This window comes from Piliocolobus tephrosceles, chromosome 20, assembly GCF_002776525.5.
Source record: "Piliocolobus tephrosceles isolate RC106 chromosome 20, ASM277652v3, whole genome shotgun sequence".
NCBI lineage: Eukaryota > Metazoa > Chordata > Mammalia > Primates > Cercopithecidae > Piliocolobus > Piliocolobus tephrosceles.
In genome coordinates, this window is record NC_045453.1 from 34,450,447 (window position 1) to 34,474,967 (window position 24,521).

The 24,521-nt window shown below is 54.2% G+C and overlaps 1 protein-coding gene and 1 long non-coding RNA gene across 2 annotated transcripts in view; one reads left to right on the forward strand and one right to left on the reverse strand.

The window, feature by feature from the left end:
* Positions 1–24,521, forward strand: part of CDH4 (cadherin 4) — a 432,089-nt gene that overhangs the window by 210,331 nt on the left and 197,237 nt on the right. The gene's annotated exons all lie outside the window — the stretch shown is intronic.
* LOC116418555 lies at positions 3,251–8,725 on the reverse strand. Its single transcript, XR_004228643.1, has 4 exons — positions 8,659–8,725; positions 5,994–6,173; positions 5,363–5,435; positions 3,251–5,239 (listed from the first exon to the last, which is right to left on the reverse strand). It is a non-coding gene; the product is annotated as an uncharacterized LOC116418555 (long non-coding RNA).

Consider the following 24,521-nt stretch of genomic DNA (forward strand, 5'->3'; position numbering starts at 1 on the left):
GATCTGATAGTTTTATACAGGGGTTCTTCCGCCACACCCAGCACTTCTCCTTCCTGCCTTCTTGTGAAGAAGGATGTGTTTGCTTCCCCTTGGCCTTTGGCCATGATTGTAAGTTTCCTGAGGCCTCCCCAGCCATGTTGAACTGTGAGTCAATTAAACCTCTTTACAAATTACCCAGTCCCAGATATTTCCATATAGTGATGTGAGAACGGACTAATACAGAAGGCTTGCAGGCCAGCCAAGAAGTCGGCAGGCCTGGCTCCTTCTGGAGACTCCAGGGCAGAATCCTGCCTTTCCCAATCCTGGAGGCCGCCTGTGCTCCGACTCTGCCTTCTACCCTCAAAACTGGCAGCACAGCTTCTCCCATCTCCCTCTGACCGACCTTCCTCCCTCATAAGGATGCTGTGAGGGCACAGAGCCTACCCAGATCATATGGGATAATCCCCTGTCTCAAGATCCTTAACTTAATCACACCTGCAAGTCTCCTCTGCGTGTAAGGTGGCATAGTCACAGGTCTGGGATTAGGACTTGGATATCTGGGAAGGGCTGTTATTCTGCGTGCCCTGGGGGAAGTGAACCATAACCTACTGGCTTGGGTAGCACCGTGTGTGAGGCTGAAACATACAAGGGTGGAGGGTGAGGACGGGTGGTGGAGGAAGGTGTCTCTGAGGAAGTAGTATTCATTCCAGCTACAGGGAGGAGGGTTACAGCCATGGAGACATCTGGGGACAGTCAGTGCAAGTATCCTGGGGTGTCATCAGCATGACAGATAGCTGTGCACTGAGGTGAGTTGCTGGGAGCCTGTGTCAGACATTGCCCCACTCTGTGCAGGGAATGGTCCCCAGGGGGTTGAGCAGCCTTGGCCAGGCGAAAGAGAGGCTGGAGAGAGGCTCAGAAGGAGAATGGGTCAGCCAGGCATGGTGGTGCAGGGGTGGAGGGTCTTCTATGTGGATGATGGGACCAAGAAGCCAGGAGAGGCCGGTGAGGCTGAGTAGTCCAAGGGGCTGTCTCCACCAAGCCAAGTAAGCTGTGTCCAGACTTTGGACTTGATCCCTGTGGTGGAGTCCTATGGGCCTTGGGGCCTCCAGGTGGATGGGAAGGAAGGGTCAGCCATGAGGCCTGGAGGCAGTGGGTCTCTGTGATGGGCTTCCTGGCCAAGGTGGGAGGAGAACCAGCTGATGGGGGTCAGGGACGGGGTGTTTGGAAGGTCACACCAGTTCTGGCAGGGCCAACAGTGTTGATCCAGAGAGGACACTTAGCCGCCACCCTGGAGGGGAGACGGGCAGGATGGGAGTCCTAGGAAGCAGGGCAGAAGGTGCATGGGAAGGTGCCAGCCCTGCCCAGCTCCTCTTCTTCCCTCCCCAACTTCTCCTCCCATCCTTTTTTCCTCCTCCCCTTCTCTCCAGCTTAAAGCCTGGATCAAGTATCTGCTGGTGCAAAAACCCAGTCCTAGAGGCACATCCCTGGCCCTGTAGGGGTACCCGATCCAAGGGACAGGCCAAAGTCAGGGTCTGAGTGCCCAGAAGGCAGCAGGAGCCACGACGAGCTGGCTGGGAATTCAGAGGGGCAGCCCCCCTTATGGAAGGCTCCCCATGCCCAGCATGAGGCTGGGCCCTGGTTCAGAGCTGGCTCCATGACCTGGGCCCATGCCGTCCCCTGGGCAGCCCAGGAGAGTGAAGAGAGCGAATGCTCTGGCTCCCTGAGGGTGGTGGGAACTCCTTGTTGACAGGCAGGAAGTCGTTTTGTGAAATATTAATGTGCTAATAGAGACAAGCAGCAGAAGCTTCGCCAGGACACTGGGGATGGCCCTGAGACTCGTGACTTGGCAATTCAGAGCAGAAGAGCCACAGCTCTCAAAAGCAGGTCAAGTGGCCACTGTCATTCGCTCCTGTGACCAGCTCTGGCCCCATCTTCCCATCTTGACATTTCAGAAGAGCCTTATCCGTCCTCTCTCTGGGTAGATGTTCAAAATATGCAAAAATAAGTAAATATGTTTTGAAATGTATCTGCACATCCTCACAAAATGGACCACACCCGTGTCCTGACCCCTGCATGTCCACCGGGTTCGAGGTGCACACCCTGTACCCTTTGGAGGTGCACTTTGCAATGCTGAGCTTCAAGGTGCACATGGTGTCTCCTCCCTCCCAGACCTCCTGCAGGGAGTGAGCTGAGCCATGGGGGTCCTGTGCAAGCAGCTGACCTTTCGAATATGTACAGAAATGGTGTACTTTGTACCTAAGTGTGGAACTTTGTTTCTTACCTTTGTTTAAAGGCATTTTGGGCATGTCTTCTTAGGGAAATCTCGGAATTCATTGTGCTTGTCTGCAAGGGTCTCTGTGATGCTGAGCTCCCCGGGACGGAGACCCATCTCCTCTACTTATGTAGCAGCACAGTTAACGGTGGATGTGCAAGTGTGAGGGGCCAAAGACTCCTCCAGAAAAGGACAGTGTGTGCTCTCACTCCAGCGCTGAGTGAGGACCTGGGGCAAGGGCTGCTCCACACTGCCCTGCTGTATCATACAAGCCTCTGTTTCCCCATGTGAGCAGTGTAGGAGGGGCCTCCCCGTGGGCCATATGATACCTCAAAATGGAAAGTTAGAAAGCAGCCCCTACGCAGCTACTGAGACCACCAGAAGCCCATTTGTGACTTTCCCAGTGACACCTTCTCATCAACAAGGGGGGTGTGGACATGGGACCCCCACGCTCAGCTCTCCCCATGCAGTGGGCTACTCAGATGTGTATTCACCCCAGTGGGACTCAGCACATCAGCCTCTATCTGAACGGGAAACATCACTGGAAACCTGTCTTAGTCCCTTGTCTATTTATTTATTTATTTATTTATTTATTTATTTATTTATTTGAGACGGAGTCTCACTCTGTCCCCCAGGCTGGAGTGCAGTGGTGCGACCTCTGCTCACTACAAGCTCTGCCTCCTGGGTTCACACCATTCTCCTGCCTCAGCCTCCCAAGTAGCTGGGACTACAGGCGCCCACAACCACACCCGGCTACTTTTTTATATTTTTAGTAGAGACAGGGTTTCACCATGTTAGCCAGGATGGTCTCAATCTCCTGACCTTGTGATCCACCCACCTCAGCTTCCCAAAGTCCTGGGATTACAGACATGAGCCACCACGCCTGGATCCATTGTCTGTTCTTTAACAGAACACCTGGGACTGGGTATTCACGATATTTTATTTTATTTTTTATTTTATTTACCTTTTCATATATATTTTTATTTGAGTAGCCTTAGGGATACAAGTGTTTTTTGATGACATGGATGAATTGTAGAGCAGCAAAGTCTGAGATTGTTGTGTAGTGGATGTTGTACCCAGTAGGTAGTTTTTAATCCCTTGCTACCCTCCCACACTCCCCTCTTCTGGGTCTTCACTGTCCATTTTACCACTCTACATGACTTTGTGCCCTCTAGCTCAGCTCCCACTTACAAGTGAGGACATGCAATATTTGGTTTTCCATTCCTGAGTTACTTCACTTATAATAATGGCCTCTAGTTCCATCCAAGTTGCCGCACAAGATATTATTTCACTCTTTTTATGGCTGAGTAGTATTTCATGATACATATATATGCTACATTTTCCTTATTTACTCAGTGGTTGATGAGCACTTAGGTTGGTAACATGTCTTTGCAACTTTGTGGATTGTGCTGTGATAAACACATATGTGCAGGTGTCTTTTTGATACAGTGATATCTTTTCCATTAGGTAGATACCCAGTAGAGGGATTGGTGGATCAAATGGTAAATCTTCTTTTTAGTTCTTTGAGAAATCTCCATGCTGTTTTCCATAGAGGTTGTATTCATTTGCATTCCCATCAGCAATGTGTAAGCATTTCCTTTCACCACATCCACGCCAGCATCTGTTGTTTTTTGGTGTTTTAAGAATGGCCATTCTGACGGGGGAAAGGTGGTATCTCTGTGGTTTCCATTTTCATTTCCCTGATGATTAGTGATGTTGAGCCTTCTTTCCTATATCTCTTGGTCATTTGTATATCTTCTATTGAGAAGTGTCTATGCATATCATTGGCCCACTTTTGATGGGATTTTTCCTTTTATTCTTGCTGATTTCAGTTCCTTGTAGATACTAGATATTAGTCCTTTGTCGGATGCATAGTTTGCAGATATTTTCTCAGACAAGGTAATTTATAAAGAAAACTTTATTTGGATGACAGTTCTGGAGGTTGGGAAGTCTAAGGCCATGGCGTTGGCACCTGGTGTGGGCCCTCCTGCTTCCTCATGTCATGGCTGAAGGCATCACATGGTGACAAGAGAACTGGCTCTTATAACAAAGCCACTCCTTCCATAACAAGCCCACTCCCGGGATAACAATATTAATCCAGTCATGAGGGCAGAGCCCTGATGAATCCATTCATGTGGGTAGAAGGATTGAGTTTCCAACTCGAACACATTCAAACCACAGCACTTTTAAATTTGCCTCAGGGGGCAGACGTGGGTGACTCACTCTGGTCTGAGACCACCCAGCTTTGCCAGAGTCTGGGGACCCCTGAGACTGAAAGCCCTGGGATGTGACTCAGGTCTCAGAGCAAGGAAGTCAGCAGCCTCTTGAAAGCCACAGCAATGCTCATCTAACATGCAGCTTGCCAGCCCAGCTCCCATGCACTGGGCCAGGCCTGAGGGCCATAGCAGGAGCCAGCGTTTCTAACAGGTGCTCTCAGCAGGATTGGAGAGCCCCTGTGATTGGGTGGCCCCCTCGGAGACCCCACCTGATGCCACTTTGCCTGACAAAATTCCACAGCCCCCTCTGGGCTTTCTTCAGCCAGATGTGCCTGGCTACACTTGACTGTGGCTCCAGGCAGCAGCAGCCCCAGTGCCAGCTGGGGCTCTGGAGGTAGCTTCTCTTGCTGTGACTGTGCTGGGCTGGAGCTGTAAAGTGGTGGACGCTCCTCACCTGTGAGCTGCCCCTTGACTGGAGCTGTAAAGGGGTGGACGCTCCTCACCTGTGAGCCACCCCTTGGCTGGAGCTGTAAAGGGGTGGACGCTCCTCGCCTGTGAGCCTCCCCTTGACTGGAGCTGTAAAGGGGTGGACACTCCTCGCCTGTGAACCTCCTCTTGGCTGGAGCTGTAAAGGGGTGGACGCTCCTCACCTGTGAGCCTCCTCTTGGCTGGAGCTGTAAAGGGGTGCACACTCCTCACCTGTGAGCCTCCTCTTGGCTGGAGCTGTAAAGGGGTAGACGCTCCTCGCCTGTGAACCTCCTCTTGGCTGGAGCTGTAAAGGGGTGGACATTCCTCACCTGTGAGCCTCCTCTTGGCTGGAGCTGTAAAGGGGTGGACACTCCTCGCCTATGAGCCGCTCCTTGGCTGGAGCTGTAAAGGGGCGGACGCTCCTCACCTGTGAGCCTCCTCTTGGCTGGAGCTGTAAAGGGGCGGACGCTCCTTGCCTGTGAGCCTCCTCTTGGCTGGAGCTGTAAAGGGGTGGACACTCCTCACCTATGGGCTGCCTCTTGCCCTGAGCTGCCCAGCAGGAGGAAGTGTCCCATCCTCACTGGAGGTCTCAGTGATGCTTTTCACCTGTCCACAGGCACCCACTAAGGTAATCCCCATGGGCTTGTCTACAGAATAGTTCAGGCTTGTGTCCCACAAAGAAAGACTCACCAAAGCCCTTCACCTCATCTGAAAACTGAGGTTGGGCCAGGTGTGGTGACTCACACCTGTAATCCCAGCATTTTGGGAGGCCAAGGCAGGAGGATCACCTGAAGTCAGGAGTTTGAGACCAGTCTGGCCAACATGGGGAAACCCCATCTCTACTAAAAATACAAAAATTAGCTGGGTGTTTGGTGGGTGCCTGTAATCGCAGCTACTGAGGGGTCTGAAGCAGGAGAATTGCTCAAACTCGGGAGGCAGAGGTTGCAGCAAGCTGAGATCCCACCACCGTAGTCAAGCCTGGGCAACAGAGTAAGCCTCCATCCCAAAAAGAAATAAATAAATGAAATAAAATCCAAGGTCCTTGATGTATAACTGACCTTAACGCTGTGGAATGTGGGTTCTTGGGCAGGCATTCACCAGGTGGAGGAAACCCTCTGCACCCCTGTCATGGTCCACTGGCTGCCAGTACCAGCAGCTCCTTCCCATCCCTGCTCCTCAGCATGCTGAACCATGCAAGGCAGGGCATCAGGGCAGTGTGGCAGGAGCAGCTCCTCCTGCTGGGCAGAGGAGAATAAAGCACTCGACATGCACCAAGTCCCCTTGACTTGTCCGCACTGCTGCTGCTGTCACAGGACAGAGGCAGGGGAGGAGGAGCAACCCAGGACGGCCACAGGGGCATGAGCACCACGCCACCAGGACCTAGTGACAATGCAGGGTGGACAGGACAGAGAGTGGCCTGGTGCTGGGCAGGCCCAGCCACAGACGCTGCTGCTCTCTGAGCACAGGGACTCTGCAGTGGTGCCCATCACTTGGGCCCCTGGAAGCACAGGTTCCCCCTGCAGATACTTGGTGTGGGTTTTTTTGTTTGTTTTTTGTTTTTGTTTTTCTTTTTGAGACGGAGTCTCACTCCGTCACCCAGGCTGGAGTGCAGTTGCACGATTTTGGTTCACTGCAACCTCTGCATCCTGGGTTCAAGTGATTCTCCTGCCTCAGCCTCCTGAGTAGCTGGGATTACAGGTGCACACCACCACACCTGGATAATTTTTGCACGTTTAGTAGAGGCAGGTTTTCACCATGTTGGTCAGACTTGTCTCAAACTCCTGACCTTAAGGTGATCTGCCTGCCTCAACCTCCCAACATGCTGGTATAGGCATGAGCCACCATGTCTGATACTTGGTTTTAATGAGTGTATATCACCACCCCGCTCCCCTCCACCCAGCCCCCAGTGACGCTGTTCTCAGGTAGCAGTGAACCAGGTGTTGGGCTACTTTAGTGGAAGGGACTGATGTAGAAACAGGAGAGTGGACTCTGGCCCTGTGAAGGAGGCCGAGGGGCCCACTGCCTGAGGTCAAGTCCTGCCTGTGCCGTAGAAGGTCCTGATGTCCCCTACAACCTCGCACATCACATCCTTAACACCCCACCAAAGCTGGCCTCTGTGGGTAGCGTCCCCTGTGAAGGGATGTGGCCCTTTACTGTAGCCACACTGACCTGGTCCCAGAGAAGGCAAGGGAGCAGCCACACTGTGGGGGGTGGGGCTGGTTAGGACCCACCCGGAAGACTGAGCCACTGGGTCCTGCTGCCCTCCCCAGGGCAGGGTGAGGGGTGGATGCTGTCCGAGGAGCCCTGTCTTCCAGACCCCGCTCTGCCTCCTGGGGAAGCCCAAACCTGCCCTTCTCAGCATCCCTGCCCCTCCTGTAAGGCGCTGCCAAGCCACACTCGAGTCACTGTTCTTCCTGGATCATGCCAAGGGTGGGAGCCTGGCCCCTCTGGGTGTTAAAGGAGATAATTCAGGTGTGATAAAAAAGGAACACTCCTCTCTAGCTCTGGACACACCCAGCAGAGAAGGAGGCAGGTGCCTGCTGAGCCTGACCCTGGTTAGGGGCAGTGCCAGGGCCGGGCCATCCCATATCCCAGGCCGCACTTCCCTTCCTGGAAGAGGCCCAACCACAATCACAGCCAAGTGCCACCTACACAGGCTCACAGGGCAGAGTGCTGCAGGGTTACCCGACTGGGTGTCCTAAGGCAAACAGAAGCCTTTCAATGGGACGTCAACTGCACCTCAAGCCAGAGGAGCCTGCACAACACTGTGCGAATCAGCTTCCTCAACTGAAGCAGACGGCACTTGAGTGCAGGAGCCACTAGGTTCACAGGCCACCCTGCACCCCTGCACACACACACTCTCACCAGCTGCAGAGGAGGCTGCACCCACAGCCATCCTGGGCTGCCAGTGACAGCTGGCTGTGTTTTGGACTTCACTGTTCATGCTGTCAGGCTGGGGACGGAACTCTCTGTCTGCTGCTTGCTGGAGCTCGTCCAGCCCAGTGGGTCGGTTAGTGGGTTAAGCGGGGGTCTTCTCTCCTCACCCTGCCCCCTGCCCTGCACCAGATGGACAAGCACACTCAGCATCATGAGTGGCTCTAAGTGTGATGGAAGCTGATGACAGAAGGACCCTCCCTGGCCACACTCGTGCTAATAGGAAGTGCTGGCAAAAGCAGATGATCAAAATCGTATCCCAGCCTCTTCATGTCACCTGCAGCCAAACGGCTTTGCATCTGAAAGCAACACATAATTGTCAGCATCCACGGGTTCTAATCAGAGATTTTTTTTTCAAGTCTTGGCAGTTTTTGTTCATTCCTAATACAGAGAAGGATGCAAGCCACTGTTTAGTGCCTGGATGTAAAAGAACCTTTCTGTGCCATGTGACCTCATTGCAGAATCTTCCAAGGTACGAGTCAGCCACGGAGGCCTGTGAGCACAGGTTTTTATTCCTTGCTTTCAAAAACACAAGCTGTTTTTCCCCTGGAAGAGCATGTAATGTGCAAAAACATTAGCAATATTGCAAAATGCTTGCGTGAAATAGCTGTGGAAATATTTCACTAACTACATTAACCTTCGCTGGCTTTTCTTCCCCTCCCAACCCAAAGAGAGATAATTTCTCGGGAGTCTTTATCTCGTTCCTCTGTATAATTGCCGCTTTAAATCACAAAAGCCTTTAGAGTTATGGATGCAAAACACACGGAGCTATGTTTAGTCTGTGCTCACCTGCAAAGCCATGCGATCCAACGTCCCCCAAGAAGAGAAACCAAAGGAAGAGTGTGAGGGAAGCTGGTGTCCCTCGCGAGGTGTTTCCGAGCAGCCGTGTTAATGTTGTATGACAAGAAGGGGCCCTGTCTCTCGTCACTTCCTTTTGTTCTTCCCTTCTGAAGAGTGGATAATTCCTGGCAGTTTCTGTTTCGCTCGTAATTGTTTTTTAAATTAAGATAAACCTTGCAGCCCTGACTGTTGAGATGAAGGAGCGGCTGGTGGGGAAGCACCTTGCTTTTGTGAACAGCAGAAAAGGTGATAAGACATTGCAGTGGGCTCCCTCCCAGAGTTTAAACACGGCAGTTACCACTTTGCATCCTGTTCATGGGGAGGAAGTTCATGTTCTTCCTCCTCGCGAGTCCCTCCCATGTTTATGGAGAAGGAGGCAGTTGTAGAGGGCAGTCGGCGGGGGGGTAGGGGGGTGCCACCTGCTGTTTGGCAGCATCGCCCGTGTGTCTGCAGGGCCCTCCTACCTTTGGGTGGAGGGCATGTTCACGTAAGTTGACTCACGTTTTGGGCAGACACTGGTGGTGAGAGGAGCTGGAGTCTCCCCATCTCTCCAGGATGCAGTAGCCGGCTTTGGTTCTGCACTCCATGGGCCACACCTCCTGGCCCCCCATCCTGCTTAGGATTCCGTGGCTTGGTCTTGACTCACCAGGAAGCAGGGCAGCAACTCGAGTGTGATGTGTGCTGGGGACACGTGCAGGGGTACAGGGGTGCAGAGTGGAGGGGTGCAGGGATGCAAGAGGTAGGGGTGCAGAGTGGAGGGGTGAAGGGGTGGAGAGTGCAGGGGTGCAAGCTGTAGGGGTACAGGGTGCAGAGTGTAGGGGTGCAGGGGTACAGAGTATAGGGGTATAGAGTGCAGGGGTGCAGGGTGTAGTGGTGCAGGGGTGTAGAGTGGAGGGGTGAGGGGTGCAAGGTTGCAGAGTGCAGGAGTGCAGAGTATGGGGGTGGAGGTGTGCAGAGTGCAGGGGTGCAGAGTGGAGGGATGCAGAGTGCAGGGGTGCAGAGTGCAGGGGTACAGGATGTAAGGGTATGGGGTGCCGAGTATGGGGTACAGAGTGCAGGGGTACAGAGTGTAGAGGTGCAGAGTGCTGCCGTGTAGGGGTGCATAGTGCAGGGGTGCAGGGGTGCAGAGTGTAGGAGTGCAGAGTGCAGGGGTACAGAGTGCAGTGGTGCAGAGTGTAGGAGTCCAGTGGTACAGGGTACAGGGATGCAGAGTGCAGGGGTGCAGGCTGCCATTCCTAAGCCATCGTCTTGTGTCTGTGTTCTGTGCATTTGCTTGCATGCTTTTCTCTCCAGTGTGATTTTCTGATCCGTGGACACACACAGGTTCCTCCCTATTCAGCTAAACCTTCCAGTCACCTCTAAAAGGTGGGGATTGTGGAGGGCGTTCTCTCATTGTACCATCTCATTGAATTGTCTCAAACACCCTGCCGGGTACAGGTGGTTATTTCCCTTTGACAGAAGACAGTAACCCTAGCTTGGCAGCTTCCCTTGGTCCAGTGAGTCATTAAACCTGACTTGGCGGCTACAGGCGAGTGCCTGGTGGTTTCTGGGCATTGTGCTTGGTCAGATCCAACGTTCCGAGGGTTCAGCTCTCCAAGGCCACGCCACGTGTCCCCCTGGCGTCCTGCCCTGAGCTCCTCCCGAGGTAGCTTGGCGCACTCGCACCCTCCAGTAACTCTAGCACAGAGTAGGAGCTGAGTGCACAGTGGGACTCAGTGAGCTGAAGGGGGGTGAGTTGAATGCCTCCAGCAGAGTCTGTCTTTTCTCAGAAGCCAGAAGGGCCCAGTCCAGAGGCTACCCTTCTCTGAGAGCACCCTTTGCTCTCTAAGGAAAGCCCAGAGCTTTCTTGCACCATCGTCTAATGTGCATTCAGCAGAAGCTGTGACTCACTGGAAATGGATGGAATTAAGGCCAGGCACAGTTGGCCAGGCTGCTGGACAGCCCCCTCCAGAGGAGGAGCCCACCCCGGCCCGGAGGATGGACACCAGGGGCTCTCCCTCTGCCTCCAGTCCTCCCGCTTCTCGGTGTCTAAATCATCAGGAAAAAAAATCATTTCTGGTTCATTGACCTTTCTGCAAATTATAATTTACACCCAAGAGTAAAATGTCATATAATTTTTATGCATTCAGCTGGGCTTTTCCACTGCTATCTTAAAAAACAATTCTTTATCAAGACTTCATGTCAGAATTGTACAGGGATAATTGCCGCGGGAGAAACACTTCATTTGCATAATGCACCATGCACAGCTTGCCTTGGGGCAGTGTTGTTGAGGGCTGGCAATGCGCGTCTCTGGAAGGGGCATCGATGAGGCTTGGGGGTCGGTCAAGGACCTCGTGGAGTATCAATAACCTCCAAACTGACTTCATCACCAGCTTTGTTTCCAGCCACAAATTAAATCATCAGAGTGGATACTGGATGGGCAGGAATCTTGACAAATTCCTGCAGGACCCAGTCTGCTGCATGGCATCCCTTCCCTGGCCGTGGGAGGCTCCATGGCCCACACTCTCCATTGGCCCTTTCAGAGAAATGGGGTGTGCTGGAGAGCAGGGACCCCAGGCTCTTTCCTGCTCAAGGACAGAAGACAGAAACCTCCCAGCCTCCACCTTCAGGCACCTCATAGTCCAATGTGAGAGAAAGAACAAACTGAGATTGCAAAGAGATTTAGGGAGCCTTTGCAGAGAAACATGCAGACAAGCACACCCCAGGCCAAAAAGAAATGGCAGATTATTTTGGAAGCATCCATTAAAATTACTTCCTTAGATGCAGGACCTGCTTTGGGGTTTTTTTTCTTTGTAAGTGACATTGTGTTTATTGCAGAAAAGAAGCCATGGTTGGAAAGTCAGGACTGTCTCTAAGTGCTGTAGAAGGGCTGCTAATGAACCACAGAGATGACCTCTAGCCCAGCGTGCCGGCCATGCCAGCCGCCGTCATCAGCACTGGCTGCTGCACACATGTGAACATATCATTGGCACAGAGCCCGCTCATCCTTCCAGATGTGGGCAGGATTTCACCTCCTCAGGCCTCTGAAGTTAGAGGCGACCACGTGACTTGCCTTGGCCAACGAAATGGAAGCAGGAGCCAGGTACCTCCCCCCAGAGGAGCCTTACCAGGCTGTGTCTAATCCCGTGTGGCCGGTCTCTGCACTGGCCATCGTGGAAGCAGAAAAACAAGCCTCTTCTACTCTGTCCCAAGGACTCCGCAGGGCAGGGCGCCCCCCGCCCCCCACGGGTACACAGTGGACGTGCCATGCGCATGGGCCAGCCTCACGCTCTGCTGTTTTAAGTGATAAGATCTGGGACAGTTTGGCACTCCTAACCCAGCCTGCACTGACAGATACACCCTGAATTTCCAACAATGCCTTTCTTCCAAGAATATTAGAAATTTTGTGGGGGTTCAATGATCACCTCCCCTCTAGGACTTCTCAGACCCTCTGATACGCACTGGAAATTTCCAAGAGGAGAGAAGTGATATATACATATTAACTGTCACGCCCGTAAGCCCGTGTGTTCCTGCCCTCCCCCAGCACCTGCCTGCACCAGGTTCCTTGAGACGTTCCTGGGATGATGCTGTTGTGACCTGAGAGAACACGTCGATTCTCTCCTCGTGCTCTTTAGAAACAGGATTTGGATCAGGAATGGCCACAGACATCCTGGGTCCTGCTTGCTTTGGGCTGACCCCTGGCTGAGGAAGAGGACGTTATAGAAGACATTAGAAAGCGGAATGGTGATTTTCCTTCTGCACAAGGGCAGACCTCACTCTTCATCACCAATCACCATGAGTCTGGTCATGTGTCCCCGACCCCCAGAGGATCAGAGTCCTCATTTTTCCCAAAGAAGTCCTCAGCAATATCCTCACAGGGCCTCATGGAGCCCTGCTCAGCCTGGAGGGAAGTGGACCCTTGGTCTCGGTGGTGGCTGCTCCCCTGCCCAAGGGCACCCTCACTGGGTGAGGGGCCCCTGCACCTCCTCTGGACTCCCGTCCTGGCTCCTCAGCACCAGGCAGGCCCCTTCCGGGACCCTCTGAGCACCGTGCACCGTGGGGCATACAGCACAGCCACCGTTTAAATGAGTGTGTTCTGGTTCCGTCGGTTTCCTTCCCAGTGCATGCAGCCTCCTCTGGGCATGGCTTCCCTTTGCTTAAGACAGGGTCAGCCTGGGCTCTGCTGAGGGATTGGGGATCAAGGGCAGCAGAGATCCTAGGAGTTTCCGTCCACCCTTTACAGATGCCCCAAGCACCTGCTCTTCTCAAGGGGGGTCCCTGAACAGCTAAAAAATGTGTGAGAAGTGAACGCACCTGGGACAAAGAGGGCTGGCAGGGAGAGGTTTCCTGGGCAGGGCGGTGCGGTGCAGAGAGGAGAGAAAATCTATTTGCATTTCCTGAGTTACTTCTTATTTGCTCTAGGAAAAATGGTTGGCAGCTAACCAGAGCATATTTACAGAGTGATCCGGGCTGGGAAAGTTCAGGATCGTCTTTGGATTCAGCCCTAGAAAGCTGGAGGTGAACATAAGCCAGACATGCAAGCGGCTGGCGACTCCATGCGGCAGGCGGGATGGGTCCCCCTGCAGGAGGCACAGGATGGAGGCCCCATGTGGCAAACAGGGCGTATGTCCCCCTGCATGGGGCAGGCAGGGCATAGTCAGGTGGACCCAGCGGGCTCCTCACTGCCCTGCCCCGGCTTTGAGGCAGCATCCAGGCACTCACCGCGCTGGCAGCAGGGCAGCCTCAGACAGGAGCCAGCATAGCCAGCGCCCATGTCGTGCCAGAACCCCATGTCCTGCCAAGACTCCCAGAGAAGGCCATCACTCAGAAAACTCTGGAATGTGTGAGCTGAGTAAGTGGGATCAGTGAGAAGGTTCAGGCCTGCCCCCTGCACTCCCATGGAGCCCAGAGGTATTTACCCAACCACAGCCTCAGAGACTGCAGTATTGGCTCTACCCAAACAAAGCCCCTTCCAAATGGGAGAGGCAGCAGGAAGTGGAGAGGTGGGCGTGCCTCCTGCTGCCCCCTCGCCCCCAACCCCGGGCTGTACTGTGGCCACCAGGGCTGTCCACTTGGGGGCAGCAGTCAAGATTGAAAGATTCTGTCTTGTAGTCCTTGCCTCTAAATTTTCCTTCTGATTTTGTGTGTGTGTGTGTGTGTGTGTGTATTTGTTTTTAAATATTTTTTGTTTATTTGTGTATTCATTTTTAATTAAAAAAAGAGAGAGGGCCAGGCATAGTGGCTCATGCCTGCAATCCCAACACCTTGGGAAGCTGAGGCAGGAGGATTGCTTGAGCCCAGAAGTTCAAGACCAGCTTGGGCAACATAACGTGACCCCATCTCAACAAAAAATTTAAAATTTAAAATTTAAAAATGAGCAGGGCATGGTGGCAGATGTCTGTAGTCCTGGCTAAGCAGGAGACTGAGGCAGGAGAGTCACTTGGGTGCAGGAGTCCAAGGTGGTACTGAGCTATGATTGTGCCGTTACACTCCAGCCTGGGCGACAGAGTGAGACCCTGTCTCTAAAAATAAAAAGTAAATTGAAAAAGGTGGAGGAGCGAAGAGGCACCGCTGTGGGGTGAATGTGTTGATGACACTCATTTACCCATCTCCTCCGCCCATACCTCCTGCTTCAGGGACACCTGTGGCACCATCCACCTGCACACCCCACAGTGTAGGAAGGGCCCTGCCTGCACACACCTCCCCGAGCTGGTCATAGGCAGTGCACACTGCACAGTACACACACACATGCATAGGCACCCGCAGCTGGGAAGGGCCAGAGCCAGGACCCAGGTCTGGTCTCTCTGCCTGGAGTTTCTTCCCCTGTGGCCTTGTGCTGCCCTGGAGCAGGGAGCACTGTTCCCGGTATCAACAGGAGCTGCCTTTCTGAACCTCACCGAGGCCTCAGCTCTCCTTCTGTCTCAGATGTTTCCGAGAGCTTTGAGAGGAAAAGGAAATTGTGACTCCCTCCAGTCTGAATGGATGAAGCTGCCACAGGAATGCTTTTTAAATACAGAAAACAAGAAACACCCCAAATTGCACTTGTGGGAAATGGAGTGCAAGCAGAAACCAACTCTGGACGCCCATCGAGAGTCGCCCCTACCACCACCTCTCGAGTGGGCTTTCCCATCTGCAGAGAGAAAGATGGAGGGAGGAGGCCAGAGGTGAGGGAGGGGAAGGTGAGGAAGGAGAGGGCTAGGAGGGGAGGTAGCCTCTCAGGACAGCAAAGAGAGCTGTCTCTCCACCTGAGCCTTAATTGCAAATGATTTCATTAGCTCAGTCCTGATGTGCAAGGCGCTAATGAGGAAGGCTTGCAGCTCTAGAAATAGCCTGGCCGGTCCTGTGTCTTGTGTTTGAAAGGATCCACCCCAGGGCCCAGCTCCCCTGAGTCCCAGCTGTCAGCTCCAACATCTTTCTCATCACGTCACATGGACAACGTTCAGATGTGTGATGGGAGCTTTCAGAGATGACAGGAGCCAGCCCCCAGCCACCACGACCAGGGCCCTGCAGTGGGGAGAGCATGGCATGGGGGTAGTCTCAGCGGTCGGTGGTGAACCTCTCACTCCTGCAGTAACAAGTATGTCTGGGTACCCCCAGTGGCCCAGGGCTGATGCCACAAAAGAAAGAAGAGCCTAAAAGCAGCTGGGAGCCACCAGTGACTGTTGGCACCAGCACGGGCCAGGCGCCTCGTGATGGAGTGAGTGATCCCATGAGCCAGGCCTGGGGCATTCTCTGAGGTGCCTGTGGTGGTTTCTGCTTGGGAACCCCCTCCTCAACTGATGCATCTTGAAGGTGGAGACTACATTTTGGAAGTCAGGGTGTGCTGGGTATTTATTTCTCAGTGCGTCCATATGTAAAGTGGAGTGAGAATAGTCCCAGCCTAAGGCCATTGTGGGGACCTAGTGAGGTGCTCTGTGTCTCGAGTTTGGTACATTTCCAGGCATGTGGTATGGGCCAAGTGAGCAAGAGCTACCATCATCATCATCATGCCGTCATCACCATCACTGCCATCATCACCATCAGAGTCATCGTCACCATCAATCCCATCATCACCATCAGTGCTGTCATCACCATCACTGCCGTCATCACCATCAGAGTCATCATCACCATCGGTGCCATCATCACCATCAGAGTCATCATCACCATCGGAGCCATCATCATCACCGTGGGCGCAATCATTATCAACATTGGTGCCATCATCACCACCGGTACCATCATCATTACCATTTCTGCCATCATCACCATCGAGCCATCATCTTCACCATTGGAGCCATCATGGAGCCATCATCTTCACCATTGGTGCTATCATCACCATCACTGCCATCATCACTGTCGCTGCCATCATCATCACCATTGGAGCCATCACCATCGGTGCCATCGTCACCATCGCTGCCATCATCACCATCGCTGCCATTATCACCATCACTGCCATCATCATCACCATTGGTGCCATCATCACCATCACTGCCATCATCATCACCATTGGTGCCATCATCACCATCAGAGCTACCATCATCACCATCGGTGCCATCATCATCACCATTGGTGCCATCATCACCATCAGAGCCATCGTCACCATAGGTGCCATCATCATCAGTGCCATCACCATCTCTGTTATCACCGTTGCTGCCATCATCATCTCTGTCATCATCACCATCACCGTCATCATCATCATCACTGCCAATATCATCATTGGAATTATTGTTATCCTTTACCTTAGTCCACCTTTGTTACTTTAAAGGACAATCTGAGACTGGGTAATTTATAAGGAAAGGAGGTTTAATCAGCTCACAGTTCTGCAGGCTGCACAGGAAGCATGGCATAGGCGTCTGCTTCTGGCGAAGGCCTCAGGAAGCTTCCACTCATGGCAGAAGGCAAAGGAGACCATGGGTGTGCAGACCACGTGGTGAGAGAGGAGGTGGAAGAGTTGGAGGTGCCAGGCTCATTTCAACAACCAGTTCCCTTGCGAGTTTAGAGTCAGAACTCACTCCCTCCCTCGAGAATGGCACTAGGGAATTCATGACGAATCTGTCCCCATGACCCAAATGCCCCCCACCCCCGCCACTAGGCCCACCTCCAACCCTGGGGTCCAGTATCCACGAGACTTAGCTGGGCCAAACCAACCATGGCCACACCATGGCATTGCTGTTAGGGCTAAGGAGAGGCCTTGCCCAGGTTAGAAGCAGGTGACTTGCTCCCAGCAGTGTAGGAAGCACCTGCACCGCTTCGTCATGGAAGAAAGAGCTCAGGGCCCCTTGGGCCCCCTCTGTGAGTGAGCTTTAGCCGGGGCCTGAGCAGGCCACCTGCCCTAGAAGGATCCAGAGACCTCAGCACACCTTTTTTCTCCCTAAACATCATCAGCCATAGAACCTGGCCCCTCTGCTTTCCAAGGCTGTGAGTGAGTGGGCTGCTGTGTTCTGTAGGGGGTGCTTAACATCTAAGCATAACCACCTGTTTATGAGTAGATGCCTGTGTGTGTCCTGCATCCAGGCAGCTCTTCATAGCAAGAGCATAGGGTGGAAGGGAGCAGGGTGGTGGAAGATCACGTCACTGTTGACAGGGCAGTGTTATCTAGACGGTGCCTTATTCTCATCCTTCCATCTTCTAAAACTCTGCTCGAGTTTGTCATTCAAGGAAAGGCTCAAGGGCCATGTCTGGAATGAGCAGGAAAGGGGAGTGCCAGGCAACATGAGGCTCGTGAAGGAGGGGGTGGCAGAGCCAGATGCCCCCAGATGAGCACTGGCCCGCTGTGCCCTGGCAGTGGAACCTCGGGATAGGGGGCGGGATACCTGTACCTCCATTTCCCCTTTGGGCAGATGGAAGGAACATGACCTTTCGTATAGGTTTGTGTGGGTTCTGTAAGAGAATGTGCTCCAAGTGCCCAGCAGGACGTCTGAGCAGACAGTCAATACTGAAGAAACGGATGAATGCATGAGTGAAGATTCAGGAAACACTAATAAGTGTTAGTTCATGAAATGCTAGTTCCAGATATTCAGTAAAAATGTGACCTTTTTAAGAGTTCTAACAATTTCTCACACTTCTCCACACTGTTAAATGGACTCTCACAGCCTTGAATGAGAGAGCAAAAGTTCCAGCAGGGTGACCCCTTCCAGGTTCCCAAGGAACACCCATAGCCATCAGGACGCCGCTGGCCCTGAGAGAGACGGACAAAGGCCTTTCCTCCCTGCAGGGACTCGGGGCGGCAGCAGTGCCATGATGTCCTGGCCATTGCCAGGAAGAATGTCAGTCTCCAGCCGTCCTCGCCCGCGTGGGAATGACAAGCGAGGCTTTGCCCATTAGCCCTGTTGCCCTGCAAGTGCTGACTGCAGCGTGTTTTGACAGGAGGCCCCAGCATCTCACAAGCGCAAGAGTCCTCGGTGCACAGCGCGCCGGTGGCTGGATTTTCCACTGTTGTTCTCTGCTCACTCCTGTGTCGGCGTGAGTGGGAGGACTTCATTAGCGACGTCGCCCACATCAAGAGTCGCTGTGCTCCGTTCCGGTGGGCACCAGCAGGACTGACTAATGAGGCGCTCGCAGCTCAGTTTCCACGACCACTGCGGAAAAGAACTTTTGTGTAAATACCTGCCTTAGAATGCGGCCCTTCCCTGCTGCCCCCTCTTCGGTATCTCCCGATACACCTGCACCTTTGTTTCTTGAACGGAGTAGTGTTAATTAGTGCCGGCACCTAGAGAAATTCCTCTCTTTATATAGGCTTGGAGCCCTTTCACGTCGTAAGGCTCTGTCACCAGCAGGGAGCTGCAAACAGGCTCGCGTGGGTCCTTTGAGGAGCTGCATCTCCTCTTGGCAGAGTCTCTGGTTTGCACATAGCCCCGTAAATATTAAACAAAGACGTGGAGATGATGAGTGCAAGTTTTGGGGGACAGGGCCACGCTGCAGCGTGTAAGGCACATACTTGTTGCCATGTTGGCTGGCTTTTCTTGGACAGGAAGAATCTCCTGGTATTTTCTCGTCAGCGAGAGATGCAGTGTCCGTGAGGATGTGAGATTACAGCGTTGGATGCATCAGGAAGGAAACCCAGAGAGAGACGCAAGTTTAATATTTCCTGCCATAAATGAGGCGGCAAGAGAGAGGTTTCACTGTTTTACTTTATAATGGGATTTCTAACATTCCGGAGACAGTGTTTTGTTTTCTCTGGAGAAGGTACAGCTGATAGGTAGTGAATATCCATTTCTTACTAGACTTTGGTTTTTAGAGCAGTTTTGGGTTTATTGGAAATGGAGCAGGAAGTCGCCCCCTCTCCACTGCCAGCTTCCCCTGTTGTTACCGTCTTGCATTCGTGTGGTGCATTTGTTAGGACTGACGGACAACAGAAAATAACACGCCAGTACCGATGCGTTATTGGGACGCAGCCCAGCCTCCAGGAGGGCTCCCTCTTGGTGTTGCGAATTCGTGGGTTTGGACAAATGCATGGTGACATGGAGCCACCACTGCAGACGTCACAGTGCTGCGTCCCTGCCTGAAAGTCCCCCATGCCCTCCTGTTCATCCCTCCCTCCTCCCACGGTCCTTTCACTGTTTCTGTGGTTTTGCCCTTTTCGGAATGTCATGGAGTTGGAATCATACGGTATGCAGCCTTTTCAGATGGACTTCTTTCACTTAGCACACGTCCTTAACGCTCCTCCGTGTCTGGGGGCCTGATAGCTCATTGGATATCCATTTTTGAAGCTAAGAGAAATGGAACTTAGGCATTTACCCCACTAACTTTTCTCAAGCACCTCCTGGGTGCCAAAGTCACCAGGTTGGAAGGTGCCAGAGACCCCGGCAAGGAAGGCAGGTCCAGCGCCCACCAGCCTCAAGCCCACAGACTGGTAGGAGGTGGCCAGCAGTTTCAGGCCCTGCCTGTGCTTGGAGCCAGGGTGAAGGGTGAAGCCAGCCAGGGCAGCCTGAGCAGCTGTCAGTGGAGACACTCGACCACAGGAGGGACAGGAGCAGATAAGCCTTCCAGAAATGCCAGACCTACTTGCTCTGTGAGGCAGAGATTGGTGCTGGGAGCAGGGCCTGGCTGGGGAGACCACTGTGCTCCCACCGCACCCTTCCTGGCTGCTGCCCTCCTAGATGGTTCTGGGCATGGCCCTGCAGCCCTCCATGAGGTCCCTGCTACCCCACAGGGGTCTGCTTGGTCAGGATGATCTCTTTTGAAAGTGCACGCCGTCCCATCACTCACTGGGCAGAGCCCATTGGGTGCACCTGGAGCCTGGGCAGGTCCCTCCCAGGAGGGTGAAGCAGGGGCCTCGGGGCAGCCTTGGCCCCTCCACGTCCTGTTGCTCAGCAGGTTCCTGAGGGAGCTGCGTGTTTGTAGAATCGGAAAAGCACCATTTCCAGCAGGACGCCTCCTGCCAAGCCCAGAACTGCTCAGGCGGGTTGGGGTGGGCAGGCCCCGTGCAGACGCTGCCACATCACCCGCGAAATGCCCCCCTGCTTTGGAGACGTGAGCGAGTGGCTTGTGGGGTAGAAGGTTCTCAAATTGTTGCAGGTGTCCTGGCACCACAGGGGCGCGGCTGCTCCTCTGCCCGACTGTCACCCCCACAACAACTGCGCAGCCCGGCAGGGATGCCTCTATTGGAGGGTGTGTCCCCGGGATGAACAACATCAGAACCCAGTTTGCCCCACCTGCACGGTCCCCCCACCCACCCACTCCCCTTAGGAGATTCGCCTTCATCAAGAACCTGAACCAGGGCCGGGCGCGGTGGCTCACACCTGTAATCCCAGCACTTTGGGAGGCCGAGGCGGGTGGATCACGAGGTCAGGAGATCGAGACCGCGGTGAAACCCCATCTCTACTAAACATACAAAAAATTAGCCGGGCGTGGTGGCGGGCGCCTGTAGCTACTTGGGAGGCTGAGGCAGGAGAATGGCGTGAACCCAGGAGGCGGAGCTTGCAGTGAGCCGAGATCGCGCCACTGCACTCCAGCCTGGGCGACAGAGTGAGACTCCGTCTCAAAAAGAAAAAAAAAAGAACCTGAGGCAGCGCCACCACCTCCAGAAACCTTGGACTCAGACTCTGACCTCTCTCTCCCTCCTCCTCAGCCTCCTCTCCCCTCTGCGAGCTCCTGCCGCAGTGACGGTGACTCGCTGCTGCGCTGGTTCACTCCAAAGTGGCTCGAGTGCATGACTCAGGTCTTTGCAATGACCCAAGTTTTTCTGTGTACAAAATATGCATATGCATTTGCCTCCCAGCAGCGTCTAACTTTCATGGGAGACAGTGGTTTCCCAGCGAGTCCTGGTGAGTGACGGACATGAGCGCTGAGATATTCCAAACCAACACTCAGTCTCTGTGCACTGCACTGGGGAAAAGAAGGAGCTTTTGGAGTTGAAGTCCTGGCTCTCCCAACTACAAGTGTGGAGGTGACCACGTGCCTTGGAATCAAATCCAGAAATCCTACTGGGGCTCCCGGAGCCCACAGGCACTGCCCCGTCCCTCCCCACCTCCTCCTCGCTCCCTTCGTGCCCCCTAGTCTCCTCCCATCCTCAGATACACTAAGCATGCCTCAGGACGCAGAGCCTTGCACTGTCTGTTCCCTCAGGCACCAACACAGCCTCCCACCTCTCTTCATTCAGGTCGGCCTATTGGAGAGGGGGCGCCTCCCCGCAGTGGCTCCATCACACTACCCCTCCCGAGCCAGGCACCTCCAGCTGCCAGCTCATCACACATGGTCCCCGACTAGCCAGCTTCCTGGGGAGGACCTCGGTGTCCACCGTGTGTCCCCCATGCCTGTGAGAATGCTCAGAGGCGATTCTTGAATGGATAAGTGGGAGAAAGGAAGAGGCTGGAGATGAGTCCCATGCCCCACGTCCCTGTGCTGCCCAAGGCTTTGATGTCTCAGGGCATCTTGTTCCATTTGGGGCATCTCAAAGCAGAAGCTGAACGTGGCCTCCTCCCTGTGCCACATGTGCTGGGAGCCGCTTCAGCAGGTGGAGTGACCTGCTGGGGAGAGAGTGCTCAGGCCTAATTCTCCCCCCCAGGCCCCAGCTCCCACCTCTGAAAACAGGGTGCTTTGGGCTGTGTGGGGGCAACAGGTGTGAGATGACACATGGACAGGAGAGCTGTGGCCCAGGGCGAGGCGGGAAAGGCAGGGGAGGGCGGGAAAGAAGAAGGGCAGTCTCCTGGACGCTCGGTGCTCGGTTGCTACTGCTGCTGATGTCGTTTAAGAGGGTCTTCGGTTGTTTCCAGGGAATTGTCTATGTTCTAAGCAGAGCAGGTTCTGGGCAGTGGCAGCCGTTTACATGCCCAGGGGTCCACAGTCGTGGTCCATGCCCACCAGGCTGGATCCCTGCTTCTCCCATTGCCCTCATCCTGCTCACAGCTGCCGCTCCCACTGGCCCTCTTACCTCTGGGCCTTCACACTTGCTGTTCCCGCATCAGAGCACTCTTGCTCCGACTTTCTGTGGCTGCTCCCCTGGTCACGGAGGCCTCGGGATGGATGCTTCCCCCCCACAGGCCCTCTGCTCCCACATCTCCCCGGCTGTCCCTGTCACAGTGACTTTGTTCATGGGCCGGCTGCCTCATGGTCTCCCCACCACACTACATGCCATGCGGGCTGCTGCCCAGCACCCAGGACGGTACGTAGGGAGGCAATCGGTATGCGATGGATGGATGGATGGATGGATGGATGGATGGATGGAAGGAAGGAAGGAAGGAAGGAAGGAAGGAAGGAAGGAAGGAAGGAAAGAAGGAGGGAAGGAGGGAGGGAAGGAAGGAAGGAAGGAAGGAAGGAAGGAAGGAAGGAAGGAAGGAAGGAAGGAAGGAAGGAAGGAAGGACAGACGCTGGCAGTCTCTGCTGGTTGAACCTGAGGGTTTGAAACTCACCCTCTCCTCAGCACGGTCCCAGCTACAAGCTCACCTCTGGCTCATTCGATCTTTCTTAATTCACCTAACAAGAAAAATAATAAAAAGGTGTGTTTTGTAACCACAGCACCATTCTCCGGCCTGTCTTGGGGAGACACAGGCTGCTGCCCCCGTAAATGTCAGCAGGCTCCTGCCGCAGAGGAAGCAGAGCGGTGTCACTCAGGGCTTGTTCCCAGCACAGGCTGTCTCCCGGCTCCTTTCACAGAGAAGCAATTAGACATGATGGGGGTAAAGGGTTAACCCAGAAGCCTCCTAACCAGGGGAGCTGCTGGCTCCTCCATGGGTGAGTCTCCGCAGAGGCTTCTGATCTGCATCACTGCACCCGTCACTGCCGTGCGCACGTGAGACTGGGGGCTGGGGGGAGATGTGAAGTCGCACGCTGAGAAAATTATTTCCTTCATCTTGGAAAAACAAAAGAAGCCGGGCTGTGCTGTTTAGCTGAGGGTCTAATTATGACTGCTGCACGTGGGGAATATCAAACCACGTGATCCTCGAAGTTCAGAACTGGCCCAAGCCTGGGCAGGGCCCACTGCACGCTTCCTGGGCTCAGAACGGGGAGTTGTTGTATGTGAGGTTTGCACCAGCTGCAAGCTTTGTGAATACACAGAATTCTAAGAAAAGCACCGGGGCGGTGGGCTTGCGACATGCTTTGCATTGGGGCATCTGCTACACGGATTCTGGAAGTGCCCAGAGCCCCAGACAGGGAGGGGTGGCCTTGGTCGTGACTCTGGGCCCCGCGTGGTGCAGGTGCAGGGATTCAGTAGGGGTGTGGGAAACTGCGTGAATAATGCGAGTTCATCCCGAAAGGTAGTTTTCCTTCAGCGGGTTGAGTTTCCCTGTCACTCAAACAAGGGACTGGAGTAGATCATTTCCGAGGCGCCTCCCGGCATGGCTTGCTGCAGGCTTGGGGCTGTGGGGAGCTCTTGAGGCTGAGCTAAGCCGCAGCAGTTTCTCCGTGTGCCGCCAGTTTTCTCCGTCCCTATCCAGCACTGGACACCATGCACACAAAGCGCGCACAGGCACACACAACAACCTGGGCAGATATTCAAGAGCCTACAAATCTCCCTCCTGAGTCTCCAGGGCTGAGGCCCAGCGCAGACAATAGCTCCCGCTCCCGAGAATCTCCCTGCCCTCAGAGGGCCTCAGGCAGGTGCCTGGTGTTGGGCGCACCCGGTCCTCTGGGGAGGGCTGTTGCTCTGCGGCCCCTCCCCCTCGACATCGGTGTTTCTGTCTCAGTTCACTCCAGTGAGAACCATCGTCTTCCCCAGGGACAGGAAAAATGACAGAGGGGCCAGAAAGAGAGAGGAGTCATGGAGGAGGGACCCTGCCCTGGACTGATCTGGGGATCTCTGTAGGGAGAGGGAATTGTGGCCGGCACTCGGGACCCGCTCCAGGGAGATGTGTGAGACTCAGGATGCAGGTGGGGTCCCATCAGCACAGAGCTCAGGAGGACTTCTCCTGTTTCCCCAGCAGCTGGAATTAGGGACCCTGGAAGCTGCTTTTTTAAAATTGAAGTAAAATTCACATAACGTAAATGTCCCCATTTTCAGGCATACAATTCAGTGGCATCGAGCACATTCATAATGCTGGGCCACCGTCACCCCAAGGGAAACCCGGTCCCCATTAGTGCTCACTCCCCCACCCCCCTCTGTTTCTTGCACCCCCTTGATGGGCAGAACCTGTGGTGGGTAGAGGAAGGTGCTGCAGGGACCACAGCCCAGCCCAGTGCAGACCCCCAAGGGGCTCCCAGGGACTCAGGGACCAAGCACAGGAAACCTGGGGGGCCACAGGGACCCTGACGTTCTGCCTCTGGGCCAGCACCTTCGGGGCCACTCGGGGGACTGAGGCCCCATCTACCCCCTCCGCTGAACCCCGTGCTCCCTGACGATGGCTGAACCCCGTGCTCCCTGACGATGGCTGAACCCCGTGCTCCCTGACGATGGCTGGACCCCGTGCTCCCTGACGATG